The sequence below is a fragment of the Octodon degus genome, unplaced genomic scaffold (genome assembly GCF_000260255.1).
Source record: "Octodon degus isolate 3935 unplaced genomic scaffold, OctDeg1.0 scaffold00082, whole genome shotgun sequence".
NCBI classification, from domain to species: domain Eukaryota; kingdom Metazoa; phylum Chordata; class Mammalia; order Rodentia; family Octodontidae; genus Octodon; species Octodon degus.
In genome coordinates this window covers 166,417-179,143 of record NW_004524658.1, presented here as the reverse complement: position 1 = coordinate 179,143, position 12,727 = coordinate 166,417, and the positions used below count along the sequence as shown (strand labels likewise).

The 12,727-nt window shown below is 33.7% G+C and overlaps 1 pseudogene; it reads left to right on the top strand.

The window, feature by feature from the left end:
• The first annotated feature begins 1,873 nt into the window (after positions 1-1,873).
• The window catches only part of LOC101565921, a 107,595-nt pseudogene continuing 96,741 nt past the window's right edge, over positions 1,874-12,727 (top strand).

Genomic DNA, 12,727 nt, shown 5'->3' with positions numbered 1-12,727 from the left:
GGGCCGGCACAGCAGGCCTGAGGATCAAACCCTCAGTCCCTGCATCTAGTTGCAGACTCTTTAATCCAATGAGCTGTTTGGCCGGCCCTGCTTATATGTTTTTAAAAGGCTTATGTATTCTTTTATGTTAAGCATAAAGACTTTACAAGTCATAAGTAATTGACAAATAGAATTTTAATGGTAAGTTTGAACAAGATGACCGCTAAAGCCAACCTGAAAAATGAGATGTTCTTCTGACACACTCTTGTTACTGCAGCACACTTGGGAAGCTGCAGCACACTTGGGAAGCTGCGGGACCTGTCTTGTGAGACTGAAGAAGGTTGTTTTGAAGTGAAGAAACTGTCACCAAAAAAGGAAATTATTCCCTAGGATCTAAAAGTTGGAAGTGTAATCCATGGCCAACTACAGGCAGCTAAAAGTAGAAATATTTTGTCCAATTTTATATATTCCACTATTAATATTGGATAACACACATAAAGATGTTCAATAAAATACGACTCAGAAGTACAACGAATAGGTGCTTGTTTTTACAACATGCAGATTTGGGCATCCTCTAGACCAACAAATTTCTATTAAATATAAAAATATGAATTATATAGTATAATATATATAAGTTGCCAATTACAGATTCAACCTACATCATGCTTATTCTTGATGATAAAATAGAATAAGATAAAGACACAAGGAACTAACAATTCATGCAAAAGTTGAGCAAATCTTCTTGGATTTCATTTATTTTTAATTTTGTTCAATTCATCTAACATTTACATAACATTTACAAAGTTTATATTACCCTTTCTCTGTAGAATGATGATTTGGGAAAATATTTTCTTTATGCATAGTTTCAGAAATCAGGTCCTTGTTTTTTTAATTTTTTAAAAATTTATTTATTTATTTATTTATTTATTTATTTATTTATTCAGAACTGAGGATTGAACTCAGGCCCTTGCACTTGCCAGGGAAGTGCTTATTCCATTGAGCCATCTCCCCAGCCCCAGGCCTTTCTTATTGTCAGTGATAGCATTGATGGATTGATTTATAGAATGGATAGTTGAGTTTTCACAGTTAAAATGTTTTTTGATATGGAAAGAGTTTAGCAATGATATGGAACTGATTTACTCTGGAATGGATGATCAAGAGAGCAATAAGAAATTCAAGGCATAAAAACTAATAGTATATGTCATAGGTAACTTGCACAACATAGTTGTGCATAGTTGACTAAAACATCATTGCTTTCCATGAGAAACTCTTACATCTTGTTCATTAAAATTAGAAGAGTATCCAACAGTGGAATATATCCATAATGCAGGTATTGTGGAGGATAAGGACTGTTGAACTGGCAAGACTTACCCTTGGAAGACTTTGTGTCAAAATAAAAACTAGAATAAACAATGTCTGGGAATTTAGTCAGGGACAGAACATCACTGACTTTGATGCTCATTCTACTAAAAAAAATAGAAATTTGCCTATGTGAGATCATTATTCTACATAGCCATGCTCATTAATAAAATGTGGCAGAAAATGTTATTATGTACTTTTAGCATGAAAACAAATGTAGAGCTAATCATGTCAACATGAAATAAAGAATTATATGCATAAATTAAATAAAGCACTTAATTCAGAAAAAGGGAATGATAACTGTTATTATTTTTATGCTTTTGAAAAAATATAGGATAAACAAATTTATGTGAAACATCTATTAACTCTGCTATAGATGTATTAAAACCAAAGGAAATCGCTGCTGGCTTAACTTCTTCCCAAATCCTAAGCTTTGCACACATAAAGAGAGAAAAAGAAAATTAAAAAAATAAAGACCTTAAATTGTCTTCACACCAGTTTCCTCAAAGGTTAATTAATTGTTGCTAATTGCACCATGCAGCCGTCAGAGACAGAAGCTTTGTTAGAGATAATGCAGTGGAAAAGAATAGGGATAAAGAAGCTGGTGGAATTGGAACTTTCAGAAGTTGCTCTGCCTCCCGTGCTGAACAGGCATAAAGGTAGGACAATACTGGAAGAAACACACATTTTGCCAAAAGATGCAATTAAGAACTTTTTAAAGTCCTGGGTAATTACATGTATATCAATTAGCCAAGTGCAAATCTGGCAACTCTTTGTGTACCTCGTCTGTGTAATGTGTAATTCAAATTCTATCATTCAATCTCCTAGATTCATTCTGAGGGTAGTAGGCACAGTCACAAACACAAAGCAGTACTATTCACTTCTGATCTATTTTTTCATGCTGGAGAAAAAAGCAAGGAAGAAAAATAATAATGCTGAATAATAACACGTAAGAAGCGAGCTATGTACCTGGCGTTGCTCGAAGAGACCTTGAACATGTGACACAATCTTCAGAACCGTACCCATTTACAAGTAAACAAATGGTGACACGGAAGGGCCGAGCACTTCCCCAGCATCATGGATGGCCAGTGATGGCACACGTGTCGGAACCACCATCCTAAGGCTGTCAGAGCAACTGTTCTCTATGTACATCAAAAGCGAGAGTGAAAGAGATGCCTTCTATTGTGCACATCACCCATAATTAGATGAATTGATGCAAGATTTACAGACGGCCAAAGTGAATGTTAGGGACAATTTTGGATAACTAGAAAAGAAGAAAGAACTTCGCTTTTGTAATCTATCATTATTTAAGTTCATAATTTAAGGTTGTATTAATTCCAAAAGTACCATCATATGCCACTATTTAGAAATAGCCATAACTCTTACTTACAATTTGATTCTTATCATTTTTCATTTATATCTTACCAAAAAAGTAGGACATATGCTAGAATTAAAGAGTTGAAATGCATCAAATTGCCTATAAATATTGAATAAGGATAACAAATTTGAGAGAAATGAGTTATGTCTACAAAGAAGAGGATCCCATCAGCCAGACTGGCTAATTCTTCTTTCTGCTGATAGGCTAAGACTTTCAAAAGACACACCTTCTAATACATGGAAAAGTGAGAAATGAATAAATTTTGCTTTATTCATTCTTACAAGAGTAGGTAGCTATGCCATAGTTATATGTTCAAATATAAAATATAAATAAAAGCATTTTTAGATAACTATTGTGGAAAAATACATGACATGGAATTTAACATTATAGAGCCTCAATCCCATAGCCATCTGCACAAAGTCTATATCCCTGTTTTGTGTTATCATTTATTCTGGTGCTTAAATTACACCTTGGTCTCTCACGTCAAAGGAACAATGTAATGTTTAAAGTTCTGCACCTCATTTATCTCATTCACCACTAAGAACAAAAGGTGCACGCATCTTCCAACAAATGACTAAAATCTTTCCACGTGACCGAGCAGGACTCCACTGTACTATACTTTCTTCTTCCATTTGTCTGTTGATGACACATACTCTGGTAACTTTTAAAGATTAGGAAACATATAATATGAATTTAATCATCAAGGGGTTGGTTGTAAACTCTAGATATAGGCATTTATTTTCAATTCCCTGAGGAATTAGAAGCCAACTTACTTTGACCTACACAGTTGCCACCATTTGCTAGTGCCCCTAGCATGTGGTCATTTATCCTTCACATATAAGAAGTGAAATACCTACTTATAGATGTTCCTGTCTTCATAACTGAATAACGTCCCTAAAACTTCATATCAAAGCTGTATATATTTCAGTTCAGAAAAAGCAATTCTAACTTGTTAGACTTGAAAAATCATTTTAAGCATTCATTGAGGTAAAATGTCTAAATAGAGATTAATATATTCTGTGTTTCAAACAACTACAAACTCTGGAGTAGTTGGTTTTATCTATAGGCTAAAACATATTGACATTATTTATAAAGTTAATAATAATTATAGAATGCTGTAGAAACTATTATTATTATTATTATTATTATTATTATTATTATTTATGTTTTATTTTTGGTGGAACCAGGGATTGTACTCAGGCCCTTTCACTTGCCAGGCAAGCTCTTATTCTACTGAACCATCTCCCTGGCCGGAAAAAGTTATTATTAAAGAACGTGAAATTCTGATTTCTTTTTTATTTATTTCCTCCAACTCATCCTTAAATTTAAGTATCTTCCTGACATGGGAAAAAGAATACACTTTATTTTCATTCCCAGCAAGATTTTTAACTGTTCAACTATTTAAAAAAAAATGAATGCTGCCTAATTTAAAAAAAATTAACTGCCTTTCTTCACTTCTGAAAAGAATTTGACATTTTCATTAGGGCCCCTTGAAATTGTTCTTTATAAATTAATTTGATGGCAAAAGCATATAAATTACATTATATTTCCTAAACCAAAGCATAAATAATAATACCTTTTAAAGTTATTGTCCTGGCAAAATGCAAAGTCTTGAATCTCCTTTGCATCCTTGAAGTAAGTATAGGTTGTCTTCCAAAACTTGTGTTGCCGAAGCTCAGACCATTAAGCTAATTTATTGCTTGTCTAAATACTGCTCTTAAAAATGCTGTTTCAAAGTCATTTCACGGTAGGTCATTTTGATTTTTTACATAAAGAAAGGGTATTTCATTACACTACCTTATCTCTAAACCTTCTTCCAGAGTTTGTAATTCTGTTATCTTGCATTTAAATCATATTTGAAGTTTTGAAAGTGATTTAAATTTTTGCATTAATGTTTTATTCAAAATTAGAATGTTCTTTATATGTGAGTAGCAAAATAAAATCAAATTAAAAAATAAAACATTCAGCTAATGGTTAAAAGAATGTTCATTCAGACTTAAGTTAATAATTTATGTTAATGGTAAGTTCCATTTTTCCAAATGTTTTCCCAAGGAATACCTGGTACTAAATTTCAGCAAAACATCACACGTGTCCAAGAATAACAACGTAATGGATCTTTAGTGATGTTTTTGTACCATGAGTGACAAAGCAGTTCTCTAGAATCCAAGAGGTGGCTTGCTTTAGATGATGGCCAGCATTCCCTGCTTATATATTCATAAATCCATAAGTGGAGAGTAACAGCCTCTAATTTATTGGGAGAGTGTAAACAGGAGTGCATTCATTCATAAATGTGAAGCTACTTTTAAATATCACATTCTCTTGGGCTTATGTTTCAACACTCATGTCTTTATCAATAATAAAACTTCAATAAGAGGGTTAAGAAAGAAATCACCATAGTAGAACATCTCAGGAAAAATATGAAGGATAATTCAGCCTTCTGAAGACATAAGGATGATAGAGCAAGTGTTTAAAAGCTCAGTTTGTTTGTTGGCTGTTGCTATTGTCTTATTTGAACATGCCCAATTCATATATTTATTCTCTGCTAGGACTAGAATACTTACTTTCTAAAATGCTAGACTTAATATAACTTCTTTGAGCTGTGTTTTCTTTTTTATTCATTTTATTGAGAAATGAATAACAATGAGACATTTTCAAAACAGATTAGTAGGACAGTTACAATAATTAACACATTGTATGTTGTTGTCTTTGTAGTAGTTATTTATAGTACAAGATGCAGGCATGATATCCTGTCCAAGCACTATTAGTACAAATCTTTCTTCTCATTGAATTAAGACAAAGTAGCTGTATATGTATCCTAACTGTTTTGTGTATCCAGATACAATATGATCCTTCAATTGTATCCCCTTTTTTGTTGAGTTTTGTCAGAGATGGGTATCCCATTGCCATTTACATATTGTAAGTGCATGAATTCAGCAAAACAATCCAATTTTTTTTTCAAAGTCTCCTGCCGAACTTTCAGTGTTCACCTCTCATCACATTTCTCAGTGTTCTGAATTCCTATTAATTTTTCATCTCTTTTTTTGTCTTCTCAGTGCTCCCCTAAGCCCAGGTAAGATTCGTACCTGCTAGTCATGATCTGGGAGGCAGCTCAGATCTGCCGCTTCGCCAGTCTCTCTTTGCCCACCTTCTGCACAGTAGCTCAGCAGAACAGACTAAATGAGACCCGGCATCTCTTTAAGGCCACTGTCACATGCCAGTACTGTATCTCACAATAAGTGTCAACACATGTGTTTCTAAAATGAGGTCCTTTAGAGAAAAATTATTTATTACATTCTTTTTCTTATTGAAGTAACAATTTCTGCCTTATGAACCTAAGTAAGGCACAAAATTGAAAGTGGATAGTGACTTATTGATATGCATTATGTTTTAATAGGCTGAATCTTTCTTAATAGATAATGGAAGTCAATTGCAAATCATTTGATTACCAACCGTGATGTCCACCATTCCCATAGAGGAGGGAGAATGCAGAGTGATCTCGCCCTGAAAGAACAGTTAGATTAACCCATGTACCGGAAATAAAAGAGAATAGTGACAATTGGGGTAAAAATCCTGCATGTTTTTGAACATCAGCAATATGTGTTGTATATAAGAGAAACCCAGCAGAACTTGCTCATTGAGAAAGTCACATGAGTGTGACATATTTTTGTACTGATGGGTAACAGAGAAAAGAGCAATAGAAGAGAACCTATAGGACAATGAAGTGCTTCCCAACTTGTCTCAAGTCAGACTTGCTTCTGTCTCTATTACTCAGGCTGCCCCATGCCTTAATACTACCTTTATCTACAAAACGTACACACTGTAATCTCCCATGCATTGCAAAGCACATTAAATTATTGCAGAAAATCGTCATCTTATCTCAAATTCTTATTCCTGAACTCCATTTAGTATTCTCACATTTTTGTTTAACCTGGTTATGTTGTTTAAAACATGTGAATGGAATTGGTCACAACATCGGTTCTCTGAATGCACAATCTTACAAAAACGTGTAATACAAATAGAACGTAAGACTTTTTTATTGTAAAATAAAAGCATATCCTCCTTTTCAAAATACTACGTTATTCTAAATATAAACTTTTTATTGTTTATGCACCTTCAACACTTAGTGGCTTTTGCACTGTGGAATGCACTTTATCTGAAATCACCGTAAAATGTCTCTGAAAGATTTTACCCCAAAAGGAAACTAAAAATAAATGATCAAATTTTTCTATCTAATGCTTTGACTTTGAAAGAAGACAGTCTAATTCTGTATTGTGTGTATGTTGTGGTTCCATATAGATCATCATCATTTTTTTATTTTTGGTTCTAAATAGCATAATTCCTGTATTTTCTTGAATAATCTGTTCTTAGCACTACCTTTCCAATCTCTCCATTAATTATAAAGAAAATCTTTGGGCACAACAGTGGAGATAAGTAGGGGAGACCTAATTGCAATCAATGTAAATCTCTTTGCAGGATGCATTACTCAAAATTTGTAGACTTTTAATCTCAAATTTGATGACAATTGGTAATTTTATTTTACAAAAATATGGCTGTAAGAACATAAACGATTGAGTAAAACCTTTCTAGAACATTTTATCACCATGACAAAGACCTGCATGATAAGGATGGTGTCCTGTATGAGATGGCGAAAGACAGTCCATTCTAGTCTTTTTTTTAACTTTCATTCAAGTTGCTTGGTGCTGGAAACCTATGTACCTGTTTCTAAGACAGTGTTGTTTCCAAATGTCTCAAAGACATTGCTAGTAACTCTGGAATAAGAAAACTATCTTCTATTTTAAGCTCTGTAAATGGTGTTTTTATCTTTTCACTTGTGCCATTGAAAATATAATCTAGGATATTCAATGATTTGGATCATTGCTTCAATTACACAACGTGACCTCAAATGTAAGGAGAGAATGTTTATCACTCACATTATAAAAACATATTAATGAAGAAGCCATATGGGAGAAGATCAGATGAAAGTGTAAAAAACAATTACAAGAGCTGGAAGGGCCAGCCAAATAACTCAGTGGATTTGGGTATTCGATTCTTTGAGCTGCCATGCCGGCCCCACCTTCAGGGCACACTGAAAGGTCAACTGAGACTGGGTGTGTAGGCGCCCACCTATAATCCCAGCTCTTGGGAAGGTGTAAACAGGCAGATCACTACTAGTCCAATGTAGTATTGAGACCCTGAATACCCTGTAGATCCTTCCCTAAAATTAAAAAAAAGCTGGAAAATCATGTAAAAATTAATATTCTTTTAATAATGGGTGTGATGATCACGGTCATTTTCTAAGCTTGGATGTGCATGGTTTACACTCCCAATGTAATTTTTTCTGATCCAGTTTTGTAAGTAGCTCTGAGACAGTGTTCAAAGTATAGCATCGTTATCTCAGTAGCTACACTTTACCCACACATGGCAAAATGACTCAAGTGGAATATGCCCTGCATTCTTATTCCAATACAAATGAATAGGAGGTATGGTCTAATTTAAAGGTGAACATTGATAAATTAAGAGGAAACAACCAAGACGGTGATAAAAACTGGACAGGAAATGGGAAAGAATGTGAACTTAGATGGAGGGAGAAGGCCACAGGGGTGCATTTGCTGGGAAAGAGAAATCCAGGAAGAATGTAGTAAGTTCTTAACATGTGTGTGAGTCTTTATGAAAATGGGCCTACTTAGCCCATTTATTTAAAGCAATTAAATGTGACCAATGAAATAACATAAAGATACATTTATTTAATATGTGTGAAATGGTTGATGGTTTCATCTTTTGCACTGCTTTTAGCTCAAGCAGGAAATAAATTCTCCTCTGTTGGGAAATAGAGAAATATTCAGTTCTTGGGACATGAGTATTTCATAAAAGTTGTAATCTTTTTTTTTCTTCTAACTAATTTTGAGGTGTTATAAAACTGAGGAAAATATTTTAAAAGATAAAAATGCCTAGATAGATTATTGAAATATAATTTTATTTATTTATTTTTGTATTTTAGCAAATGGTCTACAGGGTGTTCAAGGTCTCACTACTAGATCGGACTCATAGTGATCTACCTGTTTACAACCTCCCAAGAGCTGGGATTAGAGGCGCTTGCCACAATGCCCAGTTTTAGTTGCCTTCTCAATTTGTCCTGGGGCAGGGCCAGCATAGGAGGCCAGGAATTGAATCCCTGGTCCCTGTGCCTGCTTGCAGGTGCTTTAGTCTGCTGAGCCATTTGGCCAGCCCTAATGTTGTATTCATTGATTCTCATTACTTCATGATGCAGAGTTAAGAACACCTCCTTGTTAGAAATAATTGGTAGATCTTAACTTAGTGTGGCTCATGTAATTCTCTTAGGCCTCTGACTACCATTTTGTAGATACCACGAATTGTACTTTATTGGTTTTATTCAATTTTCATTGAAATAAAGTTGACATTTATTTCTAAGTGGAGAAAAATGCTTTCTCTTACTCCTCATATTTTCTTCTTTAATATAGTTTCCTTTGTTATCAAAAGAAAATTAAGCAAGTAGAGAAAATTGGTCAAGTATGCATGTATTTACATAGACTCCCGTACCATGTACTCCACAGAAAAAGAACAAGAAAACAATGCAATCATAAAATAAATAAACCACAATTAATGAAAAATGTTATGATCTTTTATTAACCATGAGATAATTTTATAGTCACATTATGTGTATATATGTATTGAATAGCCTCATTCCTGGAGTTTTGAGATATATGTTAAATTAGCTGACTTTATTATTGGCTCAGGATTTCGAGACAACTATGAGTAATCTGCTCTGAACTTTCATACCTTGAATAGAATTTTCTTTTTAAAAGCACATTTAAAAAGACAATATAATGTCTACAGTATTAACTATGAAATGATTTACCCCAAACATAACTAGTTTTAAAATACACCTAGACTTTCCTGTGCACTGGATCCACATGTTTTGATTCAATCCAGCAAGCTCAAACACAATGTGGAGAAATTTCATGTATGTTGATTATGCACAAGTTTCTTGCCATTATTGCCTAAACAATAAGGTAAAATTAATTAGCTACTAGCACCATAAGGAATCTAGAGATGAGTTAGACAGTACAGCAAGTTGTACATAGATTTTACGTAAATCCTACACCATTTCACATAAAGGACATACGTTTCCATACTTTTTGAATATCTTCAGGGAATCCTGTAATCCATTCTCAGTAGATAGTTAAAAAAATCTATGCAAGTTTACCTTTATTACATATTGTTAAATTACTAATTTACTCTTTATTTGAGACTGGAAAAAATGTGAATTTCTGGATAAACTATGTAGAAAATTTTACATGAAAATATTTCCATGCAAAATAAATTCTCAGATTGCTTTAGTTATTTTGCACACTCCAGTATACTTTACTTAAAGTTGATGAGTAAAAAGCACATTGAATTTTTTAGTAATTGGCACTATTCCCTAATTAAAGAGAGAAGTTCCATTTTCTGCTACTATAATTTTAGAAAGAAATAACAAGATAAGCCCACTAAGCACTATCCTTATTAGAGTTGCAAAATTTACTCATTAATACTCAACAGAATCATCTGGAGTGAAGATAAGTTAGTATTATAATATACCAAAACATAATTTATGAAAATTTATTTCACTTTAGAATATGTAAAGATATCTTCTAGTCAAAAAATACATTTTGTTGGTCAAATCATGATTAGCAAGTAATTGGTTCATATATAAGTTTTTCACATAATTGAATTTATTAGTGATAATACTATAAATTTAAGAAATACAGAATATGTTAAGTGAGTTATGTAAAAATCACAGAGAGACTAGAGATTATGTATTCCAGGGTGGAATTTAGGTTAAAAAATCTCCTCACTTTTAGCTTAAAATACACTGTGATCTGATGGTGTCCTGTTACTTCTTCTTCTTTTGAATCGTTAACTTAGAATTATATTTTGAAACCTATGAGGGTAGTAAATCTAAAGTGACCTTTTATGTTGATTTTTTAATCTCCATGAAAATCTATAACAACCAAATATCAAAAGGTGTATAAAATCACAACATTTAAATATTGTATTTTAACAGATGGGAGGTTCCAGTTAAGAATTTGGGAGGCAAACATTGGTATCTTAATGCACTGAGTAGTTTTATTAAGATAGAAGTGATTTAAAATTTTCAAAGCTATTTCCTCTCCAAGAGATGGCAATTTTAAAATTTAGTGTGCAAGAGTTATATTAAGAAATGGGTACTGTTTGTGGCAGCTAAGCGCAACTTCACACAGCCAAGTTTTTGTTGGCTCTGTGCAGACAACATAAACATGGAAATAATTCAAAATACAGCAGTACTTCTATTTACAATTTTAATTTGCTTTATAATTTTGGGAAGATGGCTGCCTTTGCTCCTTGTGAGGAAGACGGTCTTGGTTCTGTTTGTTGTGGGATGCTGAGTTTGTACAAGAAAGCAAAACTGTGCTGAAAGCATTGTCTGTGGACTGAATTGCTTACAAATGGAAGCTAAGCTTTCTCACAGCAAATAGGTATCAGCTTTCTGTTGTGCAAACATTTTTTCTTCCTTTTTTACAAATTTAGATGTAAATTTATTTTTTAAAATTTTTTATCTTTTAATAATTTTATTGAGAAACAAATATCATTGAGACAGTTTCACAACCAATTGCAGCACATTTTCAATAATTAATACATTGCATATTGTTGTCTTAGTGCTTATTCATTGTACAAGATGCAGACATGATATCCTGACTCAAACACTACTACAACACTTCTCTCTATTCACTGAATTAAGAGAATGGAGCTGTGTATCTATCCTAACTATTTTAAGTATACAGATATAAAAGGGTCATTCATTTCTATCCCACGTTTTTGGTTAGTTTTGTCAGAGAAGGGCATTCTATTGTCATTTAAATATTGCAGGTGCTTGAATTCAGCAGAATGTCCCAATATAATCCAGTTGTCCATAATAGTAGTGGGTTTTCTGGAAGACTGGCAATGTCTAAAGTTGTTGACTTGAGCTTCTTACAGCTCAGCATATTAATGTGGCTTTGCTTTTTATACTTCATTTTCATACCCCATCTGCTGGATGGTTAAGACCAAGAGAAGGCAAGACCTATATAACAAGAAATGTAACTTTTGTGTCTGACAAGGTCACTGAAATCCCCTCAGGATTTATCCTGAAACCCTGTATTGCAGTTTGTAGAACCTTTGTCAGTGTCAGCCATGTGGATGAGTCGCAGCCATTCCTTGACTAATTTGCTTTCTGTGAAAGCCTGAGAGAATATTTTCTCTCCATGTGACTCTCCTTAGGCACATTCTGCATCATCGTCTAGACGTAGATGATGGCCCCATAATCTCCTTGATCAGCAAATCTGGGGCACAACTGAGTTACATAATGTTACATTATGTAACATTATATGTTCTGTAATGTTCTGAGTCCTCACTGACCTTGAAAGGATAGTGCCAAAATGCTGGCTGTCCTTGCAGCCCTTCTTTTTCTCTGACTTTTGGTCTGCAAACTTAGGTTGTTAACCCTCCAGAAGAGTGAAAACATTTACCACGTAGAAGCTTCTCAGATCAGCTGGTGGTCTGCAGAGCCAAAGGCAGTGGCAGGTACTGAGCCCAAACTCCTAATCTGTGAACGTTGTTACAGTCAGATTATAGGAGGTTGTGGGTAGTAGCAAGCAATTTAGAAACCACTATTTTTACCTAATGCATACACACTATATACTCTCTGTGTGGAAGAAAATATCTGAGTCTGCTGAACTTCTCTTTATTTCCCAAGCCAGAGTCAAAGAAATGTGAGCCACACTAGGGAGAGAGCTCTTCTTAGGTAATGTATCAAGTGATTTAGAAGCATTCTTTGGTTTTCAAGTTTGTGAAAGGAAGATTGAGTAAATGAATGACTATTTATAGAATCAGTATATACTATGAAAAAGATGAACTGTAAATCTTTGCTATAAAGACATTTATTTGTATTCTCCGAATCTTTTTTAAAACACATATTAGAGTCTTTTTAAAATT